The following is a 21,153-nucleotide window of genomic DNA, read 5'->3' as shown; positions in this document are numbered from 1 at the left end:
CACCTCTGTATTTGCCTGTCCCAGGGTTTACTGGCACCATGTGTCAGATCGACATCGATGAATGTGCCAGCACGCCCTGCCAGAACGGAGCCAAGTGTTACGACCGGCCCAACGGATACGAGTGCCGCTGTGCTGAAGGTAAGGAGCAATAATAATGTCCACTTCTTTATGTCCATGTGTGTGTTCTGTGTGCCAGTGTGTGCCAGTGTGTACATATATTAGTGGTCCTAGACTGACAGTCAGCCCCTACAGCAGACAAGTCTGTCCCCTCACCTCTATAGGGGTTATAGATGGTGATGGTCTCAGTGAGAGTGAGTGATAGTCGGGTCAGAAGACTCCCTGGTTGTGTGTCTGTTGCGGCCTCAGACTGCTGGTTGGACTGGACCTGGGAGACTGTTGCTGGAGATGGGCTGGAGATGGACTGAGGCTGAGCTTGGGTTGAGACTGGACTGGGGTTGAGACAGGGCTGGGGTTGAGACTGGGCTGGGGTTGAGACTGGGCTTGGGTTGAGACTGGGCTGGGGTTGAGACAGGGCTGGGGTTGAGACAGGGCTGGGGTTGAGACTGGGGTTGAGGGCTGGGGTTGAGACTGGGCTGGGTTTGAGACTGGGCTGGGGTTGAGACAGGGCTGGGGTTGAGACTGGGCTGGGGTTGAGACTGGGCTGGGGTTGAGACTGGGCTGGGTTTGAGACTGGGCTGGGGTTGAGGTTGAGAGACTGGGCTGGGGGGTTGAGACTGGACTGGGGGTTGAGACTGGGCTGAGGTTGAGACTGGGCTGGGGTTGAGACTGGGCTGGGGTTGAGACTGGGCTGGGGTTGAGACTGGGCTTGGGTTGAGACTGGGCTGGGCTGGGATTGAGACTGGACTGGGGTTGAGACTGGACTGGAGTTGAGACTGGACTGGGGTTGAGACTGGGCTTGGGTTGAGACTGGACTGGGGTTGAGACTGGGCTGGGGTTGAGACTGGATTGAGACTGGGCTGGGGAGGGGTTGAGACTGGACTGGGGTTGAGACTGGGCTGGGGTTGAGACTGGGCTGGGGTTGAGACTGGGCTTGGGTTGGGGCTGGGCTGGGATTGAGACTGGACTGGGGTTGAGACTGGGCTGAGGTTGAGACTGGACTGGGGTTGAGAGACTGGAGTTGGGACTGGGGTTGAGACTGGGCTGAGGTTGAGTTGAGACTGGGCTGAGGTTGAGACTGGGCTGAGGTTGAGACTGGACTGGGGTTGAGACTGGGCTGGGGTTGAGACTGGACTGGGGTTGAGACTGGACTGGGGTTGAGACTGGGCTTGGATTGAGACTGGGCTTGGATTGAGACTGGGCTGGGGTTGAGACTGGGCTGGGGTTGAGACTGGGCTGGGGTTGAGACTGGGCTGGGGTTGAGACTGGGCTGGGGTTGAGACTGGGCTGGGGTTGAGACTGGGCTGAGGTTGAGACTGGGCAAGGATTGAAACTGGGCTGAGGTTGAGACTGGGCAAGGATTGAGACTGGACTGGGGTTGAGACTGGACTGGGGTTGAGACTGGGCTGGGGTTGAGACTGGACTGGGGTTGAGACTGGGCTTGGATTGAGACTGGGCTGGGGTTGAGACTGGGCTGGGGTTGAGACTGGGCTGGGGTTGAGACTGGACTGGGGTTGAGACTGGGCTGGGGTTGAGACTGGGCTGGGGTTGAGACTGGACTGGGGTTGAGACTGGGCTGGGGTTGAGACTGGGCTGAGGTTGAGACTGGGCTGAGGTTGAGACTGGGCTGGGGTTGAGACTGGGCTGGGGTTGAGACTGGGCTGGGGTTGAGACTGGGCTGGGGTTGAGACCGGGCTGAGGTTGAGACCGGGCTGAGGTTGAGACTGGGCTGAGGTTGATACTGGGCTGGGGTTGAGACTGGGCTGGGGTTGAGACTGGGCTGAGGCCCCAAATTCCCTCTTCTCCCCAGCCAGTCCCTCGGACCCCAGGATCACACACAGGGTCACCCAGGGCCAGCAGCTGCTGGGGGGGCGGGGGGTTAGGGCTGGTCATCCCCTCCGACATCTGTTCCTCTGTACCCCACAATACATACCCCCGCACACCCCAACACGCTGCACTGGCCTTATGGTATATCTTAGCTCACTCAAGGTCATTCCCATTCATATTAACATCTATGTGTAAGACTGTGAACAGCTCAGCTACAGTGTTTTTAGCTGTTTCTTGAGCAGGTGTGTTTGTGTTAGTAGGTCTTGTGTGTGTTTGTGTGTTTGTCGGAGTCTCTGTGTATGTGTGTGTATGGGGGAGTCTGTTGCATTGTTTAGCGGTGACCAGCTGCTTGGTATCCCCTCCCCTCCTCCTGTTGTTGAGTGAAGTGGCCCTGTTAGACGTGGCGCGGTCCATTGTCCCCGGTGGGAACAAAGCCAGGCCTGTGAGCCTTGTCAAGGGCCCAACTCCTTCTACACCGCAAGGCCCTGTCCCCTGGCCCACAGCACGACGGTGCCTACCTAGCACCCGGCACAGCAGCACTCAACTCTCTCAACACGGCTCTGCACACTAACGAACCAACTAACACCGCTCTGTCTCACACACACCACCGTCGGCATGGAAACCATGGGGCCCAGAACTCCAAACTGTAGAAGCTTTCATAGAGAGAGAAAGAGTGGGAAATAGGGGGAGGAAATAGAGAGGGATAAAGAGGGAAGTGGAGATGGAGAGAAGTGAATGGGAGAGGGGAAATGGTAGGAGGGGTTTGGATGAGGAGAGGTGGCTGGGTGGCAGGCACATTTAAAGAGAAATAACTATCTAAAAGATGAAGAGTGAGACGCAAAGAAACCCCAGGAGGCCTGTTCTAATTCCTGTTGTCTCTTCCCCAAGGGTACGAGGGCACACTGTGCGAGAACAACACCAACAACTGCCAGCCCGACCCGTGCCACCACGGCACCTGCGTGGACGGCATCGCCAGCTACACGTGTAACTGTGATGCGGGCTACACAGGTTACCGCTGCGAGAACCAGCTGAACGAGTGCCACAGTAACCCCTGCCAGAATGGGGGCAAGTGTGTGGACCTGGTCAACAAGTACATCTGCCAGTGTCAGCACGGTACCTCAGGTGAGAGAGCAGTACCAACAGAGAGTCATAACACTAAATATCTTCTACTTTATTCTGATTATGGACACAGAGATTCTGCTGGGGTCTCTGTCTTAGTACTGCATTAATGTGGTTGGTCTCTCCCTTGTACACACAGGTACCAACTGTGAGATTAACTTTGATGACTGCGCCAGCAAACCATGTGACTATGGCATCTGCAAGGACGGCATCAACCGCTACGACTGCGTGTGCAAACCAGGTTTCACCGGCCCTCTGTGCAACGTGGAGATGGACGAGTGCTCATCCGGACCCTGCAGGAATGGGGGGACGTGTGTGGACGAGGAGAACGGCTTCCACTGCCAGTGTCCCGAGGGCTTCCAGCCTCCCTACTGTTACTCCCAGGTGGACGAGTGTGGCAGCAACCCCTGTGTGCATGGCGCCTGCAGAGACGACATCAACGGCTACCGCTGTGACTGTGAGCCCGGCTGGGTGGGGAAGAACTGTGACCTAGACCGTAATGACTGTCTGCCCAGCCCCTGTCAGAACGCTGGCACCTGCATTGATCAGCTGAACGGATTCACCTGCAAGTGTCGCCAGGGCTTCAGAGGTGAGCCTGCTGTCCTATCCCTAACCCTATCTCTATCTCTATCCCAACCCTAACCCTATCTCTATCCCAACCCTAACCCTATCTCTATCCCAACCCTATCTCTATCCCAACCGTATCTCTATCCCAACCCTAACCCTATCTCTATCCCAACCCTAACCCTATCTCTATCCCCACCCTATCTCTATCCCAACCCTAACCCTATCTCTATCCCAACCCTATCTCTATCCCAACCCTAACCCTATCTCTATCCCAACCCTATCTCTATCCCAACCCTAACCCTATCTCTATCCCAACCGTATCTCTATCCCAACGCTAACCCTATCTCTATCCCAACCCTATCTCTATCCCAACCCTATCTCTATCCCAACCCTATCTCTATCCCAACCCTATCTCTATCCCAACCCTAACCCTATCTCTATCCCAACCCTATCTCTATCCCAACCCTATCTCTATCCCAACCCTATCTCTATCCCAACCCTAACCCTATCTCTATCCCAACCCTATCTCTATCCCAACCCTATCTTTATCCCAACCCTATCTCTATCCCAACCCTATCTCTATCCCAACCCTATCTTTATCCCAACCCTAACCCTATCTCTATTCCAACCCTATCTCTATCCCTAACCCTGACTCTACCCCAAACCCTATCTCTATCCCTAACCCTGACTCTACCCCAAACCCTATCTCTATCCTGAACCCTGACTCTACCCCAAACCCTATCTCTATCCTGAACCCTGACTCTACCCCAAACCCTATCTCTATCCCGAAGCCTGACTCTACCCCAAACCCTATCTCTATCCCGAAGCCTGACTCTACCCTAAACCCTATCTCTATCCTGAACCCTGACTCCACCCCAAACCCTATGTCTATCCCGAATCCCAACTCTACCCCAAACCCTATCTCCATCTCGAACCCTGACTCTAACCCAAACCCTATCTCTATCCCGAACCCCGACTTTACCCCAAACCCTATCTCTATCCCAAAACCTGACTCTACCCCAAACCCTATCTCTATCCCGAACCCTGACTCTAGGCACACAGAGGCACTACAAACATACACCAGGCACCCGTGATGTATACACTCTCACAGTATACAAACACATGGTAGATAAACACCCACCTGGAGATGCATGTATGCACCAAAACACTTGACCATCTACAGACCGTGTAAACTTCTGTACGTTGTTCTAGTACCAACTGATGCTTCACACATCTCAAGAGGCCTTGTTTGGTTTCCAGATCATCCATAAAGGGTCCCATCTAATATATTGGCTCATAACGCCCCCTAGTGTATATCGAAAAGAACTGCAGTGGTTGACAGACAAGGTTTGTCCCCATGTTAAATTAACCTACTCAATGAATCTACTCTGTATCGTAATCTAACACATCTCCCTTGTGTTCGCTCTGTCCTGCATTGCCTAGGTAACCTGTGCCAGGTCAACATCAACGAGTGTTCGTCCAGTCCGTGTCTGAACCAGGGCACGTGTGTGGACGGCGTGGCCAGTTTCACCTGTCTGTGTGAGCTGCCCTACAGTGGGCCCACCTGTGCCGACGTGCTCACCCCCTGCTCCCCCAACCCCTGCGCCAACCATGCCCTGTGCACCAACACACCTGACTACCTGGGCTACCAGTGCAACTGCCAGCAAGGATGGCAAGGTCAGCTGTGCAACATTGACGTGAACGAGTGCATCACCAACCCATGTAAGAACCGTGGTACCTGCACCAACACACTGGGAGGGTTCGTGTGCTCCTGCCACGGTGGCTTCACCGGGCCCAACTGTGAGACGGACATCAATGACTGTGCCCCTAGTGAGTGACCAATGAGAGACTAGTCTCTGCTGCTGCTGTACAATACTGGCCTCCATATCTGCTTCTACTTCCTCCAACTCCAGTTTATTACATTATCCATAGAACTATAGTACTGTATAGACATATCATCCTCCTCTCCCCCCCCCCCTCTCTCTCTGTCTTCCTGCAGACCCGTGTCTGAGTGGGGGCTCCTGTACGGACGGTGTGAACTCGTTCCACTGCAGCTGTCTGCCAGGCTTCACGGGGCCTCGCTGTGCCGTGGAGGTCAACGAGTGTCAGAGCGCCCCCTGTAAGAACGGCGGCACCTGCACAGACTACGTCAACAGCTACACCTGCACCTGCAGACCTGGCTTCACTGGCATTAACTGTGAGACCAACATCCCAGACTGCACTGAAAGGTGAGTCTCATAGTCCGCTGTGTTTGTGTGTGTGCACGTGTGCCCTTTGTGACCTTTGAAACGGTGCGTGTTCTGATGTGTGCAGAATGGATCAGCAGTGATGATTGAACTATCTTTTACCCTACACCCACAGCTCATGCTTCAACGGAGGTACCTGTACAGACAAGATCCACGGCTACTCCTGTACCTGTCGCTCAGGCTTCACAGGCTCCCACTGCCAGTATGAGGTGAATGAGTGTGACTCCCAGCCCTGCCTCAACGGAGGGGTCTGCCAGGACGCTCTGGAGTCCTTCCGCTGCTCCTGTCCCAAGGGATACACAGGCAACCGCTGCCAGGTACACACACAGCATATACAACACTATTATATACTATACAATTGTATTCTATACAATATTTTCATACTATTTTATACTGTTCTGTTCTATACTATACCATTATATTCTATACGATTCTATACTATTTTTTGCTACACAATAGTATTATATTCTATACTATTTTTTGCTACACAATACTATTATATTCTATACTATTCTTTTCTATTCTATACTATTCTTTTCTATACTATTATATTCTATACTATTACATTCTATACTTTTATATTCTATACTATTCTATTATTTTCTATGCTATACTATTATATTCTATACTATTCTATACCAATCCAGAAAGCATTAACACAAACATATGTTCAGATACTGTGGTGTTAAGCTGGTTCTGTCTCTCCAGATGCCAGTGGACTGGTGCAGACGCTCGTCTCCCTGTCAGAACGGAGGGCGCTGTCGTCAGAAGGACGCCTCCTTCTCCTGTGAGTGTCTGGGAGGCTGGTCTGGACGCTACTGTGACATCCCTGGGGTTTCCTGTGAGGTTGCCGCACTCAAGAGAGGTACGGAGGCATGCTCTGTTCTTGTTATTTTTGTGTGTGTGTGTTTACTGTAAGTGTTTAGCTCATTTTACCCCGGGGGCCTCGTTCGGTCTTCAACCAGGTCCAGAGGGCCGCATTCGGTCTTCAACCAGGTCCAGAGGGCCGCATTCGGTCTTCAACCAGGTCCAGAGGGCCGCATTCGGTCTTCAACCAGGTCCAGAGGGCCGCATTCGGTCTTCAACCAGGTCCAGAGGGCCGCATTCGGTCTTCAACCAGGTCCAGAGGGCCGCATTCGGTCTTCAACCAGGTCCAGAGGGCCGCATTCGGTCTTCAACCAGGTCCAGAGGGCCGCACACAAAAATCTTTATATTTCCTCTCCATCAGTTAGCAAAGAATTGTCCTCTATCCATAGTTGTGGGATTTTCTGATGCTCCCTGACGGTCTAGCTTCATTTTGGTGATTATTAGAGAGCTGGAAACAGTCAACAAACTGTATGAATGTAGGTCCATTATCATTACTACACTGTTTCCATTTGGTTTTAGTCATTTTAAAGTATATTGAGTTCGTACATATTGATAAGAGAATTTCCAATCCCAATGATAATAACAATCAATCAATAGCTCTGACCAATTCCCGAGGTTTGTAAGACCATGGGTATAATAATAATTAGTCAAAGACTCAGCTTATACAAAAGGTTAGTACAGTTTATTCAGAGAACGTTCTAAAGTCAAGAATACAAAACAATTCATTTTATACTGACTTCTCACGCCCACACATACACACAAACATACGCACACACGTCCTGCTACAAACACACTGTGTGTCTCACTTCCCAGCCGACAGAGATAGTGACCTTGTCCTTGAGACGTACTCCTCGTTCTCTCCCAAATCTCTAGTCAGGTCGGCACCAAGCTCAGACAGTCTGTGTTTAAAATACCATAAAGACATATTGTTTGACCCTAATTCTGACTAGGACTACACATTTATTGATTAGGATTTTATACATTCTAATCAATTCCATACAACTATATGTTTCAGGGCGGACTATTCTAATCATTCAATTAACAGACAATTCTCACCTATCAATCTCTCAGTTTTACTCAAACCACCCACAGGCTCTATGTTTGACACCCCTGGTTTAGGGCATGTATGCAATATGTTTTTGTATGTATACCATGGTATAACCATCCCCATTCTCTTGTCTGCTCCCAGGCCTCCAGACAGACGAGCTGTGTCATCACGGAGGTCACTGTGTCAACACAGGCAACACCCACTACTGTAAGTGTCCCACAGACTACACAGACAGCTACTGTGAGAGCCAGGTGGACCACTGTGAGGACAAACACTGTCGCAACGGCGCCACCTGCAGGGGCTACGTGGGAGGATACCAGTGTGACGTGAGTCGGATTAGTCAATTCAGAATTCTGTATAAACTACAGTTTGTCTAATAACTCTGAAGTGATTGTCTTAATGTTGTTGTAATATGGTTGTAGATATGATGTTAATGTTATTTGTCTATGGCCCTGCAGTGTATGCCGGGCTACACCGGAGAGAACTGTGAGATGGAGGTCAACGAGTGCCAGTCTCATCCATGCCAGAACGGTGGCACCTGCATTGACCTGGTGGGACACTACATCTGCTCCTGCCCACCTGGCACCTTGGGTATGTCCTCTGTACTCATCCATGTCCTCTTCCGTACTCACAACATGTCCTCTTCACATGTCCACTTCCGTACTCACAACATGTCCTCTTCACATGTCCACTTCCATACTCACAACATGTCCTCTTCTGTACTCCCCATGTCCTCTTCCATACTCACCCATGTCCTCTTCCATACTCACCCATGTCCTCTTCCATACTCACAACATGTCCTCTTCTATACTCACCCATGTCCTCTTCCATACTCACAACATGTCCTCTTCTATACTCACCCATGTCCTCTTCCATACTCACAACAGGTTCTCTTCCATACTCACAACATGTCCTCTTCCATACTCACCCATGTCCTCTTCCATACTCACTCATGTCCTCTTCCATACTCACCCATGTCCTCTTCCATACTCACTCATGTCCTCTTCCATACTCACCCATGTCCTCTTCCATACTCACAACATGTCCTCTTCTATACTCACCCATGTCCTCTTCCATACTCACTCATGTCCTCTTCCATACTCACCCATGTCCTCTTCCATACTCACCCATGTCCTCTTCCATACTCACAACATGTCCTCTTCCATACTCACAACATGTCCTCTTCCATACTCACCCATGTCCTCTTCCATACTCACCCATGTCCTCTTCCATACTCACTCATGTCCTCTTCCATACTCACCCATGTCCTCTTCCATACTCACAACATGTCCTCTTCCATACTCACCCATGTCCTCTTCCATACTCACTCATGTCCTCTTCCATACTCACTCATGTCCTCTTCCATACTCACCCATGTCCTCTTCCATACTCACAACATGTCCTCTTCTATACTCACCCATGTCCTCTTCCATACTCACTCATGTCCTCTTCCATACTCACCCATGTCCTCTTCCATACTCACCCATGTCCTCTTCCATACTCACAACATGTCCTCTTCCATACTCACAACATGTCCTCTTCCATACTCACCCATGTCCTCTTCCATACTCACCCATGTCCTCTTCCATACTCACCCATGTCCTCTTCCATACTCACAACATGTCCTCTTCTATACTCACAACATGTCCTCTTCCATACTCACCCATGTCCTCTTCCATACTCACAACATGTCCTCTTCCATACTCACCCATGTCCTCTTCCATACTCACAACATGTCCTCTTCCATACTCACAACATGTCCTCTTCCATACTCACAACATGTCCTCTTCCATACTCACAACATGTCCTCTTCCATACTCACAACATGTCTTCTTCCATACTCACAACATGTCCTCTTCCATACTCACCCATGTCTTCTTCCATACTCACAACATGTCCTCTTTCCATACTCACAACATGTCTTCTTCCATACTCACATGTCCTTCCATACTCCATACTCATGTCCTCTTCCATAACATGTCCATGTCCTCTTCTATACTCACCCATGTCATACTCATGTTCTTCTACTTCAACAGGTTCTCTTCCATACTCACAACATGTCCTCTTCCATACTCACCCATGTCCTCTTCCATACTCACTCATGTCCTCTTCCATACTCACCCATGTCCTCTTCCATACTCACTCATGTCCTCTTCCATACTCACCCATGTCCTCTTCCATACTCGCAACATGTCCTTTTCAATACTCACCCATGTCCTCTTCCATACTCACAACTTGTCCTCTTCTATACTCACCCATGTCCTCTTCCATACTCACAACATGTCCTCTTCCATACTCACAACGTGTCCTCTTCCATACTCACAACATGTCCTCTTCCATACTCACAACATGTCCTCTTCCATACTCACAACATGTCCTCTTCCATACTCACAACATGTCCTCTTCCATACTCACCCATGTCCTCTTCCATACTCACTCATGTCCTCTTCCATACTCACCCATGTCCTCTTCCATACTCACTCATGTCCTCTTCCATACTCATCCATGTCCTCTTCCATACTCGCAACATGTCCTTTTCTATACTCACCCATGTCCTCTTCCATACTCACAACATGTCCTCTTCCATACTCACAACGTGTCCTCTTCCATACTCACAACATGTCCTCTTCCATACTCACAACATGTCCTCTTCCATACTCACAACATGTCCTCTTCCATAATCACAACATGTCCTCTTCCATACTCACAACATGTCCTCTTCCATACTCACAGCATGTCCTCTTCCATACTCACAGCATGTCCTCTTCCATACTCACAACATGTCCTCTTCCATACTCACAACATGTCCTCTTCCATACTCACAACATGTCCTCTTCCATACTCACAACATGTCCTCTTCCATACTCACAACATGTCCTCTTCCATACTCACAACATGTCCTCTTCCATACTCACAACATGTCCTCTTCCATACTCACAAAATGTCCTCTTCCATACTCACAGCATGTCCTCTTCCATACTCACCCATGGTGCTGTCTGATACATGTACAGATCAAATACACTGCTGGCGCTGCCTGGTACATGTACAGATCAAATACACTGCTGGTGCTGCCTGGTACATGTACAGATCAATTACACTGCTGGTACTGCCTGGTACATGTATAGATCAATTACACTGCTGGTGCTGCCTGGTACATGTACAGATCAATTACACTGCTGGTGCTGCCTGGTACATGTACAGATCAAATACACTGCGGGTGCTGCCTGGTACATGTACAGATCAATTACACTGCTGGTGCTGCCTGGTACATGTATAGATCAAATACACTGCTGGTGCTGCCTGGTACATGTACAGATCAAATACACTGCTGGTGCTGCCTGGTACATGTATAGATCAAATACACTGCTGGTGCTGCCTGGTACATGTACAGATCAAATACACTGCTGGCGCTGCCTAGTATATGTACAGATCAAATACACTGCTGGTGCTGCCTGGTACATGTACAGATCAAATACACTGCTGGCGCTGCCTGGTACATATACAGATCAAATACACCGCTGGTGCTGCCTGGTACATGTACAGATCAAATACACTGCTGGCGCTGCCTGGTACATATACAGATCAAATACACCGCTGGTGTTGCCTGGTACATGTACAGATCAAATACACCGCTGGAAGTCAGATTAAGCCGTTAACATGTCCTAATAATTAGAGAAGATTGCTCAGACAACCAGGTGTTTTAATCGGCGTATGCCTACTACCATTATAACCTTACGCTGATTAAGATAAGAAGAGTAAGGTGTTTACATTACTAATGCCATACTCAGTTTGATATTTCATTACTAGTGTGCATGTAAACATACTCAATGTTGATACCTGTCCATCTCTCCTACAGGTGTTCTGTGTGAGATCAACGAGGATGACTGTGCTCCTCCTCTGCGGCTGCGCGGGACTCCTCCTAAGTGTCTGAACAATGGTACCTGTGTGGACAGAGTGGGGGGCTACCGCTGTAACTGTCCCCCTGGCTTCACTGGACAGAGGTGTGAGGGGGACATCAACGAGTGTCACTCCAACCCCTGCAGCCCTGCCAACAGTCTGGACTGCATCCAGCTCCCCAACGACTACCAGTGTGTCTGCAAGCTCGGCTTCACAGGTAAGGAGGCTGCACTTGTGTGTATAGTCGTATTGCTGTGTAATAAATGTGTGTGTTTGTATTTGTTTGCGCCACTCTAACGTGTGTGTGTGTGTGCAGGTCGGCGGTGCCAGAGCAGGTTCAGTGTGTGTGAGTCTCAGCCCTGTCAGAACGGAGGGGCCTGTTCTGTCTCCAGCTCAGCCCTTGGATACGCCTGTACCTGTCAGCTGGTAAGTATCAACATGTCACTGTCGCACACTTTCACCCCGTGTCTAGTCCGCCTGTGGAAACAGCTGATATTTCTACAACCATCTCTGTCTCCCTGAACCTCCCTGCTCACAGAGCATAACCTAGAACCATATGTCAAAGCCCCCTGGATTTATTACAATGCTAACGTCCTGTAGGTGACCACATCTGTTTCTTACCCACACTGACGTTGTATGTGATTGTTATCCCTCCTCAGGGCTATGCTGGGAATAACTGTGAGAGGAGCATGTCGTGTCGGGAGTTGTCTTGCTATAATGGAGGTAGCTGTGCTCTGACCACACGGGGTGCCCGCTGTACCTGCCTGACAGGCTATGCCGGGCCCCAGTGCCAGCACCGTAGTAACGAGGGCTGCTCCTCCCAGCCGTGCCGCAACGGAGGCCTCTGCACCGAGGAGACCAGCTTCCCCTTCTTCCTCTGCCAGTGTGCCCAAGGCTGGACGGGCAAGCGCTGCGAGCAGGGCAGCACCAGGCTGGTAGAGACCCTTCTGCCGCCCGCCTGCCCCCTGGCCGACTGCCACGGCAAGGCCAACGACGGTGTCTGCGACAAGGAGTGCAACACATTCCCCTGCCGCTGGGACGGGGGCGACTGCTCGCTGGCGGTGAACCCGTGGGCGCGCTGCACCGACCCGCGCTGCTGGCGTGTCTTCAACAACAGCCAGTGTGACGAGTCGTGCAACAACGCCAACTGCCTCTACGACAACTTTGACTGCAAGAGCAAGGAGAAAATCTGCAAGTGAGTACTCCACCGCCAGCATTCTGTTCTGGACTGTCATTCTTTCACCTTAGACCCTCTAAGCTGATCTCTGTAACTCTCTGTCTCCACCAGTCCCATCTACGAGGCATACTGCATCGACCACTATGCTGACGGCCGCTGTGACCAGGGTTGTAACTCAGAGGAGTGTGGCTGGGACGGTCTGGACTGTGCAGGGAAGGTTCCAGAGAACCTGGCTGACGGGGTGCTGGTTCTGGTGGTCCTGCTACCCCCGGACGAACTCGTGAATACTGCCTCTGCCTTCCTGCAGAAGCTCAGCGCCATCCTGAGAACCACCCTGCGCTTCCGCCTGGACCACAACGGAGAGCCCATGATCCGACCCTACACCCGCCGAGAGGCGCGCCTCAAACGAGAGCTGCAGCCCCACCAGGAGGTGATTGGGTCCATAGTGTACCTGGAGATAGACAACCGTCTGTGTTCCCAGCGGTCTGACGACTGTTTCCCGTCGGCAGACAGCGCAGCAGACTACCTGGGGGCTCTGTCAGCCGTAGAGATGCTCCGCTTCCCCTACCCCATCAAGGAAGTCCGCGGTGAGTAGAAACCCACGGACACTATACCAGGATACAGAATAACGTTACAAACATTTATATATATATATATATATGTCATTTCTCCATCAAATACTTTAACCACAGCTTGTATACTAAAGTCCTTGTAATAACATGTAGGTGAGAAGATCCAAGACCCTGTAGACATGCCAGAGTGGGGCAAGCTGATGCTGGTGGGCGTGGCAGCCCTGTTCCTATTGGTCATCCTGGTGGTGGGTGTGCTGATTGGCCGCAGGAAGAGAGAACACAGCACCCTGTGGTTCCCCGAGGGCTTCTTCCCCAAGAAGGAACCCAGCAGCAACAAGAACCGCAGGGAACCCTTAGGCCAGGACGCACTGGGCATGAAGTGAGTAACCACACTGTTGTGTCCTCACTTACAGCACTCCTATGGTGATTCCAAATCAATGTATCTGCTCCACTATGGTATTGTGACTGTGTGTTACCGGTCTCTCTCCAGATACATGCCCAAGACGGTGGAGGAGTCTCTGCTTGGCGACCACAGTGACTCGTGGATCGACACAGACTGCCCCGAGGCCAAGAGACTGAAGGTTGAGGAGCCCAGCATCCTGTCAGACAGTGAAGACACTGTAGACTGTAGACAGTGGACCCAGCACCACCTAGCGGCTGCAGACATCCGCATGCCCCCCTCCATGGCCCTCACCCCACCCCAGGGAGAGTTCGACCAGGACTGCATGGACGTCAACGTCCGAGGACCTGGTCAGTATTGAAATGAACCACATGGAGCGTTGTTGTGTCATGTGCAGTGTTGTATGTGTCTGGACTGGAATCCTTGAGGCTGTAGTATATCCTTTAAAAACCGCTCCTCCTGATTCGTATTCCCGGTGTTTATTGTTAGTTGCGACGTTTGATCTCTTTGATCTGTTCCTGTCCGTTGTGTTTTGATTGACACATTGGACTGACCCTTCACCTCTCCCATCCTTCTCCCCTCCAGACGGTTTCACCCCTCTGATGCTGGCGTCGTTCTGCGGAGGCGGTCTGGAGCCCGAGCTCCCCGAGGAGGAGGAGTCAGAGGAGTGTTCCGCCAACATCATCTCTGACCTCATCTACCAGGGCGCCACATTGGCCGCCCAGACGGACCGCACTGGAGAGACCGCCCTTCACCTGGCTGCCCGCTATGCCCGCGCTGACGCCGCCAAGCGGCTGTTGGACGCCGGGGCCGACGCCAACGCGCAGGACAACACAGGGCGCACGCCGCTACACGCCGCTGTGGCCGCCGATGCCCAGGGGTCTTCCAGGTAAACACGCGTTTCAGATGCTTAATGTTTAAGTTATATCTTCACACTTACTCAATGTATTCCTCTGTCTTTCTATACGCAGCATTACACATGTAAGACTTGGCTTTGCTACTTCTTACGGTTGCCCACTTCCTGAGTAGACTGCTGTGCCATCTGCCAGACTGACATGTTATTTCTCCCTGTCTGTCCTGGTTAGATTCTGATCCGAACCCGGGCTACAGACCTGGACTCTCGTATGTACGACGGCTCCACCGCCCTGATCCTGGCTGCCCGCCTGGCCGTAGAGGGCATGGTGGAGGAACTCATCACCTGCCACGCAGACATCAACGCTGTCGACGAACTGGGTACGTGATTGGCTAAACTAGTGTGTGTGTGTGTTGAAGAGAGAGTTGATGCAGTTGAATGGTGATGCTGTGTTTCGTGGTAAGAGGTAGGATGAGTAACAACAGTGTGTGTTCCTCCCATCCCAGGTAAATCTGCTCTGCACTGGGCAGCTGCTGTCAACAACGTGGAGGCCACCATGGCCCTGCTGAAGAACGGAGCCAACAAAGACATGCAGGACCTCAAGGTACACACAGCCCTCCACCTATATCTACAACTGTCAGCTCCCCACAGTCATACAGTCTGGCATATATAGAGATATTGAGGAGCCAACATGTCTCTCTCTCTCTCTGTATATTAGGAGGAGACGCCTCTCTTCCTGGCGGCGCGTGAGGGTAGTTGTGAGGCGGTCAAGGTCCTCCTGGCCCACTTCGCCAACAGGGAGATAACCGACCATATGGACCGTCTGCCTCGGGACATCGCCCAGGAGAGAATGCACCATGACATCGTTCAGCTGCTGGATGAGTACAACACAGTGAGGAGCCCCCAGGGCCACGGAGGGGCCCCACACCACCTGGCTGGGGGACACACCCTGTCCCCCCTCATGTGCCCCCCCAGCGCCTTCATGCCCGGCCTGAAGAACACCCCCCAGGGGAAGAAGAGTCGCCGCCCCGGGGCAAAGGGTTCAGGTCTGGGAGGGCAGCATGCCCAGAACCTGAAGGATTCCGCTAAGGCCCGCAACAAGAAGCTGACCCTGGACATGCAGAGCGCCCTGCTGGAGAGCTCTGTCACCCTGTCCCCCGTCGACTCTCTGGACTCCCCCCGTGGAGGGGCCAACAACGCCGGCTACATCACCAACCCCTGCTCCCCGGTCGCCATGCCCTCCTCGGGGCTCTTCCACTCCTCCATGTCGGTGCCCAGCACTCCCATGGTGCACAGCAGCATGATGGACGGCTCTGGTCCATTCGCTGTGTCTCTGGCCCAGCTCAACGACCTGGGAGATGGAGGCATGTCCATGCAGGGCCGCGTGTCCATGGCCAGCCAGGTCAACCAGGGCCCCCACAGCTACGTACTCAACGCCGGCCAGCTGGGGCTCAACATGGGCCTGGTGAGCCCTGTCAGCGTGCCCTTCGACTGGCACAGCCGCATGCCCTCCTCCTCCCAGTGCGGGGGACAGGTGGTGAACCTGGTCCACAGCAGCCAGGCGGGCATGCACCCTCAGAGCCCCATGCAGCAGCAGCAGAACAGCCTCATGATGCAGCAGCATCAGCAGCACCTGTACCGCAGCGCCCAGCAGGCCATGCTGCAGCCCACGCCTGTCATTGCCAGCACGCCCATCTCCCTCAGCCCCGTCAAGCTGCCCTCCATCGCAGAGCAGCAGCTCCACAACCACTCCATGGCCAGCCAGCAGAGCCTCCGCATGGGCACCTCCTCCCCACCCACCCCCCAGACGACACAGCCCCCTCCAGCCTTCTTCCAGCAGCAGCAGCCTCCTCAGCCCCAGCCTGCCCCTCAGCCCACCTCTCCACAGGCCTCCCAGGCCCCTCCTCCCCAAGCCAGTGGCAGCACTGCAGGCTTGGAGGACTACCCCACCCCGCCCTCCCAGCACAGCTACTCCTCCACCCTGGATGCCACTCCCAAGCATTACCTCCGCCTGTCCAGTGAGCATCCCTACCTGACCCCCTCTCCAGAGTCGCCCGAGCCCTGGTCCAGCCCCTCCCCCCACTGTGTGTCTGATTGGTCAGACTCCACCCCCAGCCCGGCGGTGGCTGGTCCTGCCCAAACCCAGATCCCACATGTCCAGGAGTCCAACGGCAAGATGCAGGTGTTTGCATGAACCCCCAAGGCACCTGGTTAACAGAGACCTGCCTGGGGGAGAGGAGAGAGGAGACGACTGGCTGTAAAGGCCTGTGTGTCTGGAGTTTATGCGTCAGCCTGGTTCCAAGATTTCCATTGGATTTGGATTGACTGTTTTATCACGAGGACCGTCTGCTAGTGTTGTTTGCAGAGGAAGAGTAAAGGGAAATGTGTTGTCTGGATATAAAAGAACAGACAATTTAATGAAGTAAGACTTATTCTGTCACAGATGGACTTGTTTTTTTATTATTATAAAAAGTATATGAAGAAAACGAAGTCTTTCATTTCAAAGACTTAGGGATGCTCTCCTGAAAAACTAACAAACTCTTAAAAAAGTAGATAAAAGAAAGAAAAAAGCAACAATGTTGAAGGGAATTCCTTTATTTTTATTTATTGTTTTTTTTTTGTGTTTCTCAGAACTTCCTTTTCAGGTGTTTTCTCAGCCTCTTTCTGTCCTGTCCTCTCACAGTGTTTTCTCAGCCTCTTTCTGTCCTGTCCTCTCACAGTGTTTTCTCAGCCTCTTTCTGTCCTGTCCTCTCACAGTGTTTTCTCAGCCTCTTTCTGTCCTGTCCTCTCACAGTGTTTTCTCAGCCTCTTTCTGTCCTGTCCTCTCACAGTGTTTTCTCAGCCTCTTTCTGTCCTGTCCTCTCACAGTGTTTTCTCAGCCTCTTTCTGTCCTGTCCTCTCACAGTGTTTTCTCAGCCTCTTTCTGTCCTGTCCTCTCACAGTGTTTTCTCAGCCTCTTTCTGTCCTGTCCTCTCACAGTGTTTTCTCAGCCTCTTTCTGTCCTGTCCTCTCACAGTGTTTTCTCAGCCTCTTTCTGTCCTGTCCTCTCACAGTGTTTTCTCAGCCTCTTTCTGTCCTGTCCTCTCACAGTGTTTTCTCAGCCTCTTTCTGTCCTGTCCTCTCACAGTGTTTTCTCAGCCTCTTTCTGTCCTGTCCTCTCACAGTGTTTTCTCAGCCTCTTTCTGTCCTGTCCTCTCACAGTGTTTCACACTCACCTGTTACATGTCTTGGGCTCACCTGGGTCCAGTGGTGTTACAAGGAAAACGACTAGTGATTCACTCACTCACTCATTCTCCACCCAGCCCACCACCACCACCGGTGTCTAACACTCTGTAGGCAGATCAACATGGGGTTCAGATAGAAAGAGGAAGAGGTCTCACCTCTCTTGACTGATGTTATTTATTTAGGCCAACAGGTAAAACGATCAGATTGGCTTAGGAACAAATATGTACTCTTTTAAGTTGGCTGTCATTAGTGATATTATGTTCTGATTTGATGAACTAGGGAAAAAAGGACTGACTACATTCCGTAGAAGTATTATGTGTAAGAATGTAGAATGATGGGCGTCTCTGAAGCACTTGACGGGACAAAGCGATGGGAGGGAGGGTGATCAGGGAGGGCGATCAGGGAGGGCGATCGTGAGGTGGGGTTCTGACACTGCAATGAGGCACTCTGCTTATCCACACAGAGCCAGGAAGGCATCTAAACATTCATTACAGTACGTTCATTGGCCAGTGTTCAGTCAGACAGACAACTAAACAGAAACAGTGACGTGTTCAAGTTTCAACTTCCCATTGACTTAAGCCACGTTCTGCTCCAGGCCGTCTGCGTGTCAGTCCCAGGCCGTCTGCGTGTCAGTCCCAGGCCGTCTGCCTGTCAGTCCCAGGCCGTCTGCGTGTCAGTCCCAGGCCGTCTGCGTGTCAGTCCCAGGCCGTCTGCGTGTCAGTCCCAGGCCGTCTGCGTGTCAGTCCCAGGCCGTCTGCCTGTCAGTCCCAGGCCGTCTGCGTGTCAGTCCCAGGCCGTCTGCGTGTCAGTCCCAGGCCGTCTGTCAGTCCCAGGTGTCTGTGTCAGTCCCAGGCCGTCTGCGTGTCCCAGTCCCAGGCCGTCTGCGTGTCAGTCCCAGGCCGTCTCTGCGTGTCCCAGTCCCAGGCCGTCTGCCTGTCAGTCCCAGGCCGTCTGCGTGTCAGTCCCAGGCCGTCTGTGTCAGTCCCAGGCCGTCTGCGTGTCAGTCCCAGGCCGTCTGCGTGTCAGTCCCAGGCCGTCTGCCTGTCAGTCCCCCAGGCCGGTGTCAGTCCCCCAGGCCGTCAGCCTGTCAGTCCCAGGCCGTCGTGTCAGTCCCAGGTCGTCAGTGCGTGTCAGTCCCAGGCCGTCTGTCGTGTCAGTCCCAGGCGTCTGCCTGTCAGTCAGGCCGTCTGCCTGTCAGTGCGTGTCAGTCCCAGGCCGTCTGCCTGTCAGTGTCTGACAGTCCCAGGCCGTCAGTCCCAGGCCGTCTGCGTGTCAGTCCCAGGCCGTCTGACTGTCAGTCCCAGGCCGCCTGCCTGTCAGTCCCAGGCATGGCTCGAGTCATCCTAGTCATTAGTCTCATTGGTCCTGGTCTAAAGGGCTTGCCCCCCCAGTCTGCCATCACTACAGTCATGCAGCTTGTTTTCACTCATTCTGAACATTCATTCAGATGAGGGCATTATTATGCCAATTCTCAAATCAACCTGTCACTGCCCTTTAGTTTTGGTTTTAACTCAGTTATGTGTTTGTTTTTTTATATACTGTATATGTGTTGACACCATGGTTACTTTTTTGAACATCTCCTCGGTGTACTAAGCTATGTTTATCAGCTGCTATTCCTTTACCACTGCCCTGCAAACATTCCTGCATGTTGCCTGTCAGTGTGAAAGCATGTTTTTGACTGCTTCTATTCTAGTTCTTTGACCCCTGGTCCTGTTTTTGTGTAGCCTGAGTCCCACATCTATTTGTGCTAACTTGCCGACTCCGTTGCTGTCATTGTTATACGTGTAAGACCGCACACATAGATCTGGGACTCAGGCTAGCTGTCGCGTTGGCCAATAGAAGCACATTCTCTTGCGGTTCCATTGGTAATGGAGGTGTTGGTATGTTCTCCTGCAGTTCAGTTACGGATAAGTCTGTGGACTGATTCCAACTCTGGTGCGCTCCAGTCGTAGTTAGTCAGTCGGTCAGTGTGAGGGCCTGGCTGGTGGGTTGGGACTGTTAGTGCTCTGTCACTCCTCAGGGGGGTGCTATACTACAGCATGCAGAGGAGCGTTCCCCTGCATCTTTAGCAGCTTGCACCCCACTAGCCATGGAGAGGACAGTTACATATGACTTGTTAGAAGACGTGGAAGGAGAGAACACTACTATGTAGTGCTGCACCCCCCCACTGTAGCTCTTTACTATGGATGTCACTCCCCAGGGATCCAACTAACCCTCACAAGACCATTGCAAGACCATTGCAGGATACTCCCTGGACAGGATACTCACTACTGGGGAAGCCAATCAGATCCTCCTCCCCTGTTCGATTTCATTACTGTTTCCTTCACTGGTCCAAGCCTGTTCACTATAACCAGCTACTACAGTACAGTCAGACCTGGGAGGTTTCTGGGTTGGACTGATACTAGGTTCAGATTCCAGTTCAGGGTTCATTTAGTGAAGTGTTTATTTGTTGTCCTTTGAGTTCCTTTCCTGGCGACACTACTATGCTCTCTCTGTACATTTCCAATATCCCAACTTCTGTCTGTAAATAATGTTTGTCCTGTGTAGATCTACTTGTTTATGATGCATCTTGTGTTTCTAAAAAAATGATTATGTACTAAAAAGGACAAAAAGAAAATGTACTTCCTTTTAGGATTATTGTGAAAATTGAGGATGTGACTGATATTTTATTGGTCTTGTATTATTAGAAGTCATAGATATTTTCTATCATTATTATTAATTCCTATACTTGTTTAAAAGTAGTTTAAAAATCATTGTACATAAAAAAACTGTTCCACAATGTTTCTTTCTACAGACAAAAGTTGTAAAATAAGTCACTTCTAATAAAAACTGTAGGGAACTACATTTCTGTGTATCTTTTTGCATTCATCGTATTTTCACACATTTATATTTGACTTGTAATAATGTACTAATTATTAAGTATCACATGTGAATAGAGCAAATCGTTTCAAATGTAGAATATGATGTTGATTGCCATTTTAGTGGATGGTTAAAGGCATCGCCTTTACAGCGTTCCTGAGACCTAGAAGTACTGTCTCCCTGGGTCAGTGGTATTGACAGTACCTCTTAAGTACCTTGTTACGGCGCTGAGAGTTGTGAGTTCGTGCCCATGCCGGGTGGAATTTCCACTCTTGTCACAATTGCACAAAAGTAAATGAGTCTACAAGGGACAGGCATGTTCTTTAAATGCTATAAAACTGAACTTCCAAAGACCTTGCTATTCATAATTATCCTCCAT

At 51.3% G+C, this 21,153-nt stretch overlaps 1 pseudogene; it reads left to right on the top strand.

Moving 5' to 3' along the window:
• The window catches only part of LOC135555594 (neurogenic locus notch homolog protein 2-like), a 48,928-nt pseudogene extending 30,205 nt beyond the window's left edge, over window positions 1-18,723 (top strand).
• Window positions 18,724-21,153: the final 2,430 nt, after the last annotated feature.

Source organism: Oncorhynchus masou, chromosome 15, assembly GCF_036934945.1.
Source record: "Oncorhynchus masou masou isolate Uvic2021 chromosome 15, UVic_Omas_1.1, whole genome shotgun sequence".
Classification (NCBI taxonomy): domain Eukaryota; kingdom Metazoa; phylum Chordata; class Actinopteri; order Salmoniformes; family Salmonidae; genus Oncorhynchus; species Oncorhynchus masou.
This window is presented reverse-complemented; position numbering and strand designations above follow the sequence as displayed.